General features: G+C 29.2%; 2 long non-coding RNA genes across 3 annotated transcripts in view; both read left to right on the plus strand.

Annotated features, from left to right (window-relative positions):
• The first annotated feature begins 11,153 nt into the window (after nucleotides 1-11,153).
• Nucleotides 11,154-12,896, plus strand: part of LOC105107271 (uncharacterized) — a 16,451-nt gene continuing 14,708 nt past the window's right edge. The window contains exon 1 of the long non-coding RNA XR_838842.1: nucleotides 11,154-11,241. This is a non-coding gene — a long non-coding RNA (uncharacterized LOC105107271). The remainder of the gene's footprint in view (nucleotides 11,242-12,896) is intronic.
• LOC105107270 (uncharacterized) lies at nucleotides 11,353-12,387 on the plus strand. 2 transcript variants are annotated; one of them, XR_838840.1, is made up of 2 exons: nucleotides 11,353-11,423; nucleotides 11,947-12,387. It is a non-coding gene; the product is annotated as an uncharacterized LOC105107270 (long non-coding RNA). The 2 variants fall into 2 exon arrangements; XR_838841.1 differs by lacking the exon at nucleotides 11,353-11,423 and adding an exon at nucleotides 11,478-11,628.

Consider the following 12,896-nt stretch of genomic DNA (forward strand, 5'->3'; position numbering starts at 1 on the left):
TACTACTATCACTATTAATATTACTATTATTACTAATATTATTATCATTATTATTACCAACATTATTATTATTATTATTATTGTAGTAATTGTTTGAAAAATAAAAGGAAGGGAGAAGTAGGAAAACTGTTTAAAGATAATTGAAAATGTGCAAAAGACAGCCCTTGAATCTTGCTTTGCTTTGTTACCTTATATGCTGTTATTGCTTCAACACAAGATGGGCAATATTCATCGTCAGATATGTATGTGTCTCTATATGTATATATATGGATGCAAGAGAATAGTAACAGAGTATCCATTTAATGTTTCTTTTAATACCTTTATTTTGAATCTTGCAATTCCTTTATTTTGTATCTTGTAATTGGTCCATTTAAAACATGTAATAGATATGTATTGATGTTCCATATCAATTATGATTACAAAAAAATTCTAATTAGTCTTTAGAGTTATAAGATAATGGAATTGTGATGCTAAAAAAAATGTATTAACATTTTAAAGTATCATACCTATAGTAAATTCCATTGCTACTTGTTTTTTTGTCCCCAATAGTCTATTGTGCTCAATTTACCCATAGGGTATCTACATGGATCTACTATAATGAGTTAAATCTATGATAGGTTTTACTCTTATCTATTCTTATGTTCTGATTATTTTTGCTACTTTAATTTGTTTGGGTAATTGATATTTCTTTTCATTATTTACTTTATATCACGACATGTAATTATTAATAGTTTATAAAATCATGTTTATGAATAATTGGATGGGTCTATGTTAGGTTTATTAAACTCAATTCAAATCCTAGGATGGGATGTTGCTAAACTATTTGTTTATGCAATAGTAGTTTATGGATAATGCCTTATTAAAATTTATTTATTTTATAGTATTAGGGTTCACTTGTAGCTTTTATTGAATAAGGTTTTTGTACCTTGATCCTAAAATTTTCAAGTATTAACTATTTTGGGTTAATCTACTTAGTTATGAGATTTAGTGGCACAAATACTTTAGATAATATTGGACTTAGATATTTTTAAGGTTTATTTTTTAATTTAAAATCAAAGGAAACAACTAATACTTTTAATATACAATGTAAAGATCTATATTGAGTCTATTTACTCTGAATACCAAGAGGTAAGAACAAAACACATTTTGACCTAATTTTAAAATAATAAGGATGAGTTGTAAAGGTTTGGACCATAATACTAAACATGACTTAACATAAATATAATATCTTGAGGTCAATAAAAAAATTTTAAGATTTAGAGCTTGATTTAGATTTTTTTTATTTTAAATTAATTTTTTGATATTGACTACGGTATATTTGAATGACCCAACATATTAATTCATAACTTAGTTATGTATTACTCATGTAAATTGTATTTTAATGCTAAAAAATTAATTATTTATGATTGTGCACATTGTAGCTTTTTTTTGATACGAGAATAAAAATCAATTGTATGTGATACTCCTTCGGTGTCGATTGCAACTGTAGACGGTGTTTGGGTAAAAGTTTATTTTTAAAAAAATTAATTTTTAATTATGTTTTAAAATTATTTTACTGTTTTAGTATCAAATATAATTCATTATAAATAAATAAATATTATATTAACATATTTTAAAAAAATTTAAAAATAACCATTCTATAATAAAATACACAACCTTTCAGAACAAAATACAAGAATCGTGTGTCATGTGTTGTGTGAGATTATTAAATTATTGAAGATACCAAAGGTCCTATTATGTACAACAGCACATAAATTGCAATACCAAAAATTCCATTATGCAGAAGTGCACCTCAATAAATCCTACAAGACACCTCAATAAATCCTACAAGATTTAAAGTTAACGACGATGTAAATCTTTATTAGTCCAAACATTTTTAAAACTCGAAATAACTTTTTACTTATACTGCTTTTGTGTAAATCATGTAGTTAATAATGCCTTTCTAGTAAAATGATTGAGCACTATTATAAGTGATTAACTCTAAATAAATATATAGATGAGTAGATTGTAATTGTTTGGTGTTTGGATAAAAGTTTATTTTTAAAAAATTAGTTTTTAATTATGTTTTTAAATTATTTTACTATTTTAGTGTCAAAAATAATTTATTATAAATAAATAAATATTATTTTAATATATTAAAAAATCAATTAAAAAAATAATCACTCTACAATGATATGTTTCATCCTTCATAACTTGGATATGAAAATCATGTTTGATGTGTTGTGTGGGATTGTTAAATTATTGAAGATATCAAAGGTCCCATCACGTGCAGCATCATATAAATTGAAGATATTAAAGATTTTATCATGTACAAATAGTACATCTATTAATTTTATAAAATATAAAGTTAATAATTATTGAAATTAATAAAAAAAAAAAACCATTCTACAATGATATATTTGAGTCTTCATGACTTGGATATGAGAATCATGTTTCATGTGTTGTGTGGGATTGTTAAATTATTGAAGATATCGAAGGTCCCCATCACGTGCAACATCACATAAATTGAAAATGCTAAAGTCAGATCATGTACAATAATATCTTGATTAATTTTATAAAATATAAAGTTAATAATTATATAAATTTTTAATAATTCTAAAATTTATAAAACTTGAAGTAATAACCTTTAAAAAACTTGTTATTTTAATTTTATACCACTTTTGTGCAAAATCATGTAGTTAATAACACTTTTATGGTAAAATAATTTAGCAGTATCACAAGTGATTAACGCTAAATAGATATATAGACATGACTGAGGGATGAAATGAGATGCTTTATTGTGTTTATTTTGATTTAAAAAAAATATTAAATTATATTTTTTAATAATTTTTATTTGTTAATGTTAATTTTGTTTTCAAGAAATCATTCTCATGTACTAAAATTATTTTTAACAAGCAGCTTGTATCTTAATATCAAACACCCAACCCTGATTTTCGGCACTTGAGAATACAATCCTTTTAACAGTAACAACATATTAATTTTATACAATGAAATTTAATTGAAAATTGGAGCCCCTAAGCAACTAAATATTAATTTTATACAATAAAATCTAATGCATGTGTGGGTTATTGACCTATGGTCATGGTTTCAAAAGATGAGTTGAGTCTCCTTTAGACATAGGTAAAAGATTGGATCCTGTTCATGCGAGTTGACCCACGAGTAAGCTGGTAAAAAGTAAAACAATAATATAACACTTCTTATTCTGTTGTTTCAATTCCTTCTTTTCTACTAACAAATAATGAATAATTGTTATATAATCTCACTTTTGATTATTTTATTTTATGTAAGTTCAAAATTTAAAGCTGCTAATCCGCACATTGTTTTTATTTTTTGACAAATAGCTTTTCTTTTTGTTTTTTTTGTTATGATTTAAAAAAATTATTTTTATCTATTTTATTTTTTAATATTGAAATGGTTAAAAATTTAATTTTATAATTTTTTTCTTTTTATTTTGTCATTCTATGATAGTATAGTTTACGGGTTTGTCAAGGAAGCCCATCTTATCCCAATTTATGGATTTGCTAGGTTTTTTTAAATTAAACTTGATTTTTTTAGTATATTGTTTTATATTTTTAAGAAAATAGTTTTATAGAAAAATCATATTATTAAACTTTATGAAGTAACAAAAATTAAAAGATGTGGGGGAAACCATTGTTCATCCAACATTCATTATACTGCATCCCCAGTGTTTTGCTTTCTTTTTAACTTTTTTTATTAATTTTTTCCTTGATTTTTTTTCAAATATATTTTTGTTGATTTTATCTTTTCAAATAAGATGGGATTTGGCCCCTCTTGCAAATTAATTATTGATGCTCTAGTGGACCTCTAATTTTTGCATTGGCCGACACTTACAAGACTAGTCTATTTAATAAAGAAACTAGTCTATTTAATATTTCTTTAAATACCTTTATTGTGGACCTTGTAATTGACCTATTTAGAACATGCCGTAGATACTTATTAGTATTCATGAGCTGATCCACATCAATTATGATTACAAGAAAACCCTAATTAGTCTTCAAAATAAGTTGTTATGTTAAAGAAAATATATTATCACCCTAAAGTATCATCTCTATAGCAAATTTCATTGCTACTTGTCTTTATCCTTAATAGTTTATTGTGCCCAATCTATTGATGGTATATCCACATGGATCTATTGTAAGGAGTTAAACCTATTGTAGGTTTTATTTTTATCCGTTCTAAAATTTTAGTTATTATTGTTACTTCCAATTTGTTTGGGGAATTGATATTTATATCTATATTTACTCTAGATAACTCGTGATTATTAATAGTTTATAAAGTTATGCTAGTGAATAAATAGACGGTCTATGATAGGTTCATTAAACTCAGTTCAAATTCTAGGATGAAATGTTGCTAAACAATTTGTTTATGCAATAATGGTTTATGGATAATACCCCGTTTAAATTTATTTATCCTATAGTATCAGGGTTTATTCATAATTTTTATGGAATAAGGGTTTTGTACCCTAACTCTAAAATGTTCAAGCATTAATTATTGTGGGTTGATCTATTTAGAGAGTGTTTGGGTGAGAGGTTTTCTTTTTTAGACACAACACCTCCTAAAAGTAAAGAATCGTGCTTTTAAATGAAAAAAAGTCACCACATCTCCCACCATATTGGACTTAGATATTTTTCAGATTTTTTTTATTTAAAATCAAAAGAAACAACTAATACTTTTAATATAAAATATAATGATCCATGATGAGTGCATTTACCTTAAATATGAAGAGTGAATAATAAAACATATTTTGACATAATTTTAAAACAACAAGGATGAGTTGTAAAGAAAACATATTTTGACATAATTTTAAAACAACAAGGATGAGTTGTAAAGAAAACATATTTTGACATAATTTTAAAACAACAAGGAAGGCTTGGAACAAAATATTAAACTTGGCTTAACATAAATATAATATCCTGTAGATCAATTCAAAATCCTTACGACTTGCATTTGGTTGATTGTATCTGCAATAATGGAGGTTCAGAAGGCAATCGTCACTCACATGACGCACATGCCAATTATAATAGTCTCAGTTATACTTAGATTTCTAAATATTGTTTTCCTTGTGTTATTTTACGAAATAATTATTTAAGAGTGCTAACTAACCAAAAACTCTATCCTGGCTAGATTCAGTTTGTCATGTTCCTTGGAAAAATGCAAAGGAACCGTGTTTCCTTTGGTGTGGGATCGTGGAATTATTGAAGATACCAAAGTTTCCACACCCAGCTTGACTTCACTTCTTTAATCTTTCTTCGCTGTGTGGTCTCTTTAATAGCTACTGTTTTCTTTTGTTGTTGGTGGAGAAGGGTTGAGGAGAGACAAATAATTAATGGGTACGGTGGAATTAATAAAAGAAAAGATCTTTGTCTCCAAAAACAAATTGGTGGGGGCCTCTCATAGTAGTAGCTGGGTTTGCATGGGCTTTGAGTGGCGGCTTCAGCTTGAAAAGAAAAGGGGCGCATGGCTGGTGGCTAGCACGAGGAAAGGGAGACATGAGGTTGTAAGGGTTAGAGTTAATATGGTAGTACGAGAATAAAAATGAATTGCATGTGATACTTCTTCGGTGTCGAGATACGACGTTTGGATAAAATTTAAATTTATTTTATTTAAAATTAAATCTTTATTATATTTTTAGATTATTTTAATTTGTTGGTAGGAAATATATTTATTACAATTAAAAAAAATATCTTAATATATTTTGAAGTACGAAAACATTTCAAAAAATAACTGATTATACACTACCATTCGCGGCCCTTAATGACTCTGATACGGGAATGGTGTTTGATGTGTTGTGTGAGAGAGTAATCATTGAAGATACCGAAGGACCCATGTATAACAGCAAACTTTTAAATAAGTTTGGAACATGAGAGCTTTGTGATCAGATGCAGACCAAAATCCCTTTGGAGTGTTAAAATTGTTGATCTAAGCTACCTCTTCCGTTATCCTCTGAGATCTTCTTGCTCTTAAATATTACACGCAGAAATAAATATGGAGGAGATTAGCCGGGCTGCTAGAGCTTCTTACAAACATCTGCCCGAAAATAACACGGAACTGGCCAGAAAGACTTCCGATGCCATGGATAACAACGGAGACGGGAAATTAGCATACGTGAATACGTGGACTATCTCAATGAAAACAAAAAGCCACAGATTTCACTCATCAGAGCATCTTCAGCGCATATTTTAAAACTTGTTGGATAGAACACACGGTGACTTTTGGATAAAATACATGTGTCGCAACAGAAGTCAGATTCGTGCAAGTTTAAAAACAGACTTGGAAATAGTCGCCTTAGGTAAGAAAATAATGGATGTCACAACCATATAAGATGTATATTATGTGCCCTACTAATGTTGATGTCATCCATGTATATTATCCAGCCGCCCAGGTTTGTTTTCTCTGTTTTTTCATTTGCTAGTTAGTCATGGGTGTGAGCCATAGAGATGCTGTAGGGGAACAATCCTCTTCTTTCCCTGCCTGTAGCACGTCGAGGGAAAGAAAAAAGATATACAGTGCAACTCAAAAGTATATTGTTTTGAGCTTTTTTAATAAATAGTGAATAAAACAGTGATGTTTTAAATAAACCTTCTCATTTTATTTATTAAAAAAAAGTGTTGAAAGGTTTTTAATTTCAAATTAATTTTTATTTTTTAATTTGTTCAATCAAGTTCTCAATTGAGATTTTGATTTTAAGAATCAATTCAATTACATCCCTATCAAATTTAAATGTCAACCTTAAAGTGACCACCTTTTTTATTTTGATCAATGGTGTTGAATTTGTACATTTTAATCCTTAATTGATCAATAAAATTCTAAATTCTTTAATTTAGCTCTTGTTTCGGTTAATTCCACCCCTATATTCACACGTCTTTTTTAATTAGTCCTTACTTTTTGATTTCTTCAATTAAATCTCTAATGGCCCATTAAAATTTAATATTTATCCAAGTAAACCCTTGAATTGACTAATTAAAATTTAATATTTATGCAAGTAAACCCTTAAATTGACTAAAATAACTCCTAAAAATTATAATTCACCCCCAAGCTGTAATTTCTTTCAATTCAAGTCTAAATTGACTTAAAATTATTTTTTCTTACTATCAAACCCTTCATAAATTTAATTAAACATTCGATAAAATCTAATTGAGTCCTTAAACATTTGATTTTGTACTTTTCATCTTTAATTTAAATTTTCTTTGTCAATAAGACTTTCATCAATCTATAAAATTTTAATTTTTATATTTTTAAATTTTCTTAACTAATTTTTAGCCATTTTCTAGGTACTCCGACATCTTTTTTCATTGCTAAATATTTTTTATTTTTTTTGCTGAATTTTTGTTTATTTGTTTTTGTATTTCTTTTGTGGGGCTGATGCACAAGACAGCTATAATACTCTCAACTATAGTAGTAGCTGGGTGTGCATGGACTCTGATACGGGAGTCGTGTTTCATGTGTTGTGTGAGAAAGTTAAATTATTGAAGATACCAAAGTTTCTAGATGAATATGTCGCTATACAATTTGTTTATGCAATGGTGGTCTATGAATAATGCCTTGTTAAAGTTCATTTATCCTTTCATACTAGGATTCGCTTGTAAGTTTTGTTGAATAAAGTTTTTATACCTTGATTCGAAAATGTCCAAGCATTAACTATTATGGGTTAATCTATTTACTGATGGGATCTAGTGGTACAAATACTTTAAACAATATTGAACTTGAATATTTTTAAGACTTATTTTTTTATTTAAAATCAAAAGAAACACTAATACTTTTAATATACAATGTAATGATGCATGTTAAGTCTATTGATTCTAAATAGCAAGAGTGAATAGCAAAACACATTTTGAAATAGCAAGAGTGAATAGCAAAACACATTTTGAAATAGCAAGAGTGAATAGCAAAACACATTTTGAAATTAGCGCACGTGAATACGTGCACTATCTCAATGAAAAAAAAGCCACAGATTTCACTCATCAGAGCATCTTCAGCGCATATTTTAAAACTTGCTGGATCGGCGACTTTTGGATAAAATACGTCAAGTAAGAAAATAAGTCTAAAATGCCACAACCATATCTAGCTTTCTATGTTGCCACTAAGATGTATGTTGTGTGCCCTCCTCATGTTGATGTCATCCATGTATATTATCCAGCCGCCCGCAAGGCTTGTCTTTTCTGTTTTTTCATTTGCTAGTTAGTCATGGGTGCATGCGAGTCTTGTCGATTTTTGGGTCTCTAGCCAGAAGAGAGAGAGAGAGAGAGAGGGAGAGATGCTGCAGAGGAACAATCTTCTTCTTCCTCTGCCTGGAGCACGTTCAAGGAAAGAAGAAAATATACAATGCCACTCAAAATTGCAATCGTTTTGAGTTCTTTTTTAAACAAAGTCAATATTGTTTGGAAAAAAACGAGTCATTTTATTTACAAGAAAATGGTGTAAAAAAGTATCTATTTTCAAATTAATTCTTATTTTTCAATTTGTTCAATCAAGTTATTAATTAAAATTTTGATTTTAAAAATCAATTTAATTGTATCTCAGTTAAATTTAAATATCAACCCTGAAGTGACTGCCTTTTTTATTCTGCGTTGATTTTGAATTTATACCTTTTGACCCTTATTAATCAACAAACTTTCAATTTCTTTACTTTAGCTCTTGTTTTAGTCAATTTCAACCCTTATATTTATATGCATTTTCCACTTTAGTCTTTGTTTTTTGATTTCTTTAATCAAATCCCTAATTGCTCATTAAACATCAATATTTATGCAACTAAATCCTTGAATTGACCAAAATAACTCCTAAAAATTATAATTTGCCTCCAAGCTTTAATTTCTTTCAATTAAAACTTAAATTGACTTAAAAATTATTTTTTCTTACTTTCAAACCCTTCAAAATTTTAATTAAACCTTCAATAAAATTTAATTGAGTCCTTAAACATTTGATTTCGGACTTTTCATCCTTAAATTGAATTTTCTTTGTCAATAGAACCTTCATCAATTAAAAATATACTATCAAATTTCAATTTTTATATTTTCAAACTTTCTCAACCATTCTTTAACTATTTTTTAGACACCTCGATGTTCTTTTTTCGCTAATATATATTTTTAAGTTTTTTCCTTCTAATATTTTCTTTTTTATTTTTTTATTTTTTTTGGTATAAGATCCAAAAATAGATAATAACAATGACCCATGACTATTATTAGTTTATAAAGCCATGTCAGTGAATAATTTGATAGGCTTATGTTAGGTTCATTAAACCTAGTCCAAATCTTAAGAGGAGATATCGCTAAACAATTTGTTTATGCAACAGTGGTCTATGAATAATGCCTTATTCAAGTTCATTTATCCTATACTACTAGGATTCACTCATAAGTTTTGTTGAATAAAGGTTTTGTACCATGATCCTAAAATATCCAAGCATTAATCACTATGGGTTAATATATTTAGTGGTGGCCGAATCTAGTGGCACAAATACTTTAAATAATATTAAATTTAAATATTTTTAAGACTTATTTTTTATTTAAAATTAAAAAAAATATATTTTTAATATACAGTGTAATGATCCATGTTGAGTCTAGTGTAATGATCCATGTTGAGTCTATTGACCCTAAATACCAAGAGTAAATAGCAAAACACATTTTGAAATGATTTTAAAACAACAAGGATGGTTTGTAAAGGTTTGAACATGATACCGAATATGGCTACACATAAATATTTATGTAGGTCAATTCAAAATCCACAAGATTTGGAGCTTAATTTAGATTTTATTTTATTTTAAATTAATTTTTGATATTAACTTAGCTATATTTGGATGACTAACATATTGATTTATAGCTAGTTATATGCATTTTTTGTAAATTGTATTTTGATGTTGGAAAACTTAATTGTATGAATTGCAAATTTTAAAAAGAAAAGAGTTGATGACATAATAAACTATCACAGGATACCTCAATTAGAGAAGTTGAAAATACATTATACAACACGCAATTTGCAATTGACATCTATAATTAGCAAGTCATAGACTGTATTTGCAATAATACTCTCAACTATAGTAGTAGCTGGGTGTGCATGGACTCTGATACGGGAGTCGTGTTTCATGTGTTGTGTCATCTAACAGCTTAAACTTTTAGGTGAGATGGTTTTTTGACATGATATCAGAGCCTTAATAACTAAACGATCACGAGTTCGAATCTTATCATCCCTATTTATTTCATAAAAATTAAGTACAAGATAATGTGGGCCTATATAAGTTTCAAACTTAAAGAGCTTTCACTTAAAAGAATGTGTTATAAAATAATATAAATTATATCCTAAAACCTCACTTAACAATTTAAATTTTTAAGTAAAATGATTCTTTGACAGCACGAGGATACGGGAGCCGTGTATCATGTGTCGTGTGAGAAAGTTAAATTATTGAAGTTACCAAAGGTCCCATGACGTGTGAGAAAGTTAAATTATTGAAGATACCTACCTAACAGCTTAAATTTTTAGGTGAGATGGTTTTTTGATATGATATCAGAGCCTTAATAACCAAACGATCACGAGTTCGAATCTTATCATCCCTATTTATTTCATAAAAATTAAGCACAAGATAATGTGGGCCTATATAAATTTCAAGCTTAAAGAGCTTTCACTTGAAGGGGTGTGTTAGAAAATAATATAAATTATATCCTAAAATCTCACTTAACAATTTAAACTTTTAGGTAAGATGATTCTTTGAATACGGGAGCCGTGTATCATGTGTCGTGTGAGAAAGTTAAATTATTGAAGTTACCAAAGGTCCCATGACGTGTGAGAAAGTTAAATTATTGAAGATACCAAATGTACAACAGCAAAACAGAATGATAATCCACACCCAAATTCACTTCAATTCTTTAATAGTTCTTTATTGTGTGGTCACTTGCCAGTACTATAAATCACTGTCGAACATGAGAGCTTTGTGATCAGATGCAGACCAAAGTCCCTTTGGAGTGTTAAAATTGTTGATCTAAGCTACCTCTTCCGTTATCCTCTTAAATCTTCTTCCTCTTAAATATTACACGCATAAATAGATATGGAGGAGATTCGCCGGGCTGCTGGAGCTTATTACAAACATCTGCCCGAAAATAAAAAGGAACAGGCCAGAAAGACTTTCAATGCCATGGATAAGAACGGAGACGGGAAAATTAGCGTACGTGAATACGTGGACTATCTCAATGAAAATAAAGCCACAGATTTCACTCATCAGAGCATCTTCAGCGCATATTTTAAAACTTGGTGGATGGAACACACGGTGACTTTTGGATAAAATACATGTGTCGCAACAGAAGTCAAGTAAGAAAATAATGGATGTGCTCGTTTAAAAAGACACAAGTGCCATCTTCTGCGATAACTATACTTTACTTTGTCAAAGCAGGAGCGCGACACAAGCGGCCCCAACAAAGGTAATAAATTTTAGGAACTAAAACAATAAGATATTTTTATTATACATTTGCCAAAATTCACTGATAACTCGTTGTTCATGGAGCATTACGTTTGGAGCTTCCTTCAAGATTCTGAATTTGGATCTAGTTAGGATCTTTTGAGCTGAACGCTATGCATGACATGGCTTTTGAGATAGGACAGCTATTGATTACTACTCAATCAAAGGTTAATCAATGATTTCTTTTCTCTTGTAGAGCTTTACAAGCTCTCTAGGTTTTGTTTTATTATTATATTTCTTCTCTGCTTTACATTTGAATTCCCATTCTTCGTATTGATTGAACTTCTTTAATTCTCTGGATGAAGAGATTAATTATATTTTCAGGACTGGCTTCAAAATAACTAGTGGAATCCTCATGTTTTCATTATTACAAACATTATCTCCATCTAATTGATAAATAAATACTATATTAAGTATAAAAACATGTTTGCTTATAAAATATGAACTCAACCTCTAATATATTTGCATATTTTCTTTTATTTCAGAAGCAAACCATGGTGCTTAACGTCGTTAAAAAGGGACTGCAAGTTGCAGGCATAACTAGTAGTGATGTTGGAGGCATAACTGGTATTGGTGATGGTGAATCAAGATCTAACTGTAGCATTATGTGAAAGAAACCAATGATGCATTTTATCACCAGTCAAATGCATCCAATCGTACAATAAATATCTCCGATGAGCTAAGAGGAAATGACTGAAAATTTACTGGAAACTCTTCAAGTGGGCTCTGATCCAGTAGAGAATAAACTCAAGTTGCTTTGTATTGCTGTGTGTCTTTTCTGTGGCAATAATTGTATTCTCATGCATTCGATCTCCATAGTCTCATGTGTACTTTTGGAGGGCATTGAGAACTTGTTTAATCTTAAGCTGCTTTTGTGTAAAATCATGTAGTTAATGAAGCTTTTCTAGTAAAATCATTGAGCACCATCACAACTGATTTCTGAGCCCCGTCACAAGTGATTCCATTGCAAGCAAGATTAGCTCATGTATGTCGGTGGGAGAAACCATTTATGGTAGCTTTGAAACACTCGGAGGAGATAAAACACACTGTTTTTCAACTGTTTTATTTCAAAAACAATAAACTTACAACATAAACAAAAGCTTACAATACACACCCTCTCTTTCTCTCTTTCTCTCTAGTGTTTCTCTCAAATCTCTCCACACATAATTACATAAGCTTACCTGCCTATTTATACACGAATTCAAAATAAGAAAATTCAACCTTCAAGTGTGAAGGCGGTTGTTGCCGACTATGTGAAAGCGGCTGGCGACCGGTGGCTAGCAGCTGGATGGTTGGGTGGTGGCAGCTGGTGGTTGCCTTCCTTGACCTTCTAGATTAAGTTTACTTCAACAAATCTCCCCCTTAAACTCAATCAAAGGATGTCATTCCAAGCATGAATTTCAATCTGATAAATACTTCTCTCTTCAATGGCTTG

This window comes from Populus euphratica, unplaced genomic scaffold, assembly GCF_000495115.2.
Source record: "Populus euphratica unplaced genomic scaffold, PopEup_1.0 scaffold154.1, whole genome shotgun sequence".
In the NCBI taxonomy this organism is placed as follows: domain Eukaryota; kingdom Viridiplantae; phylum Streptophyta; class Magnoliopsida; order Malpighiales; family Salicaceae; genus Populus; species Populus euphratica.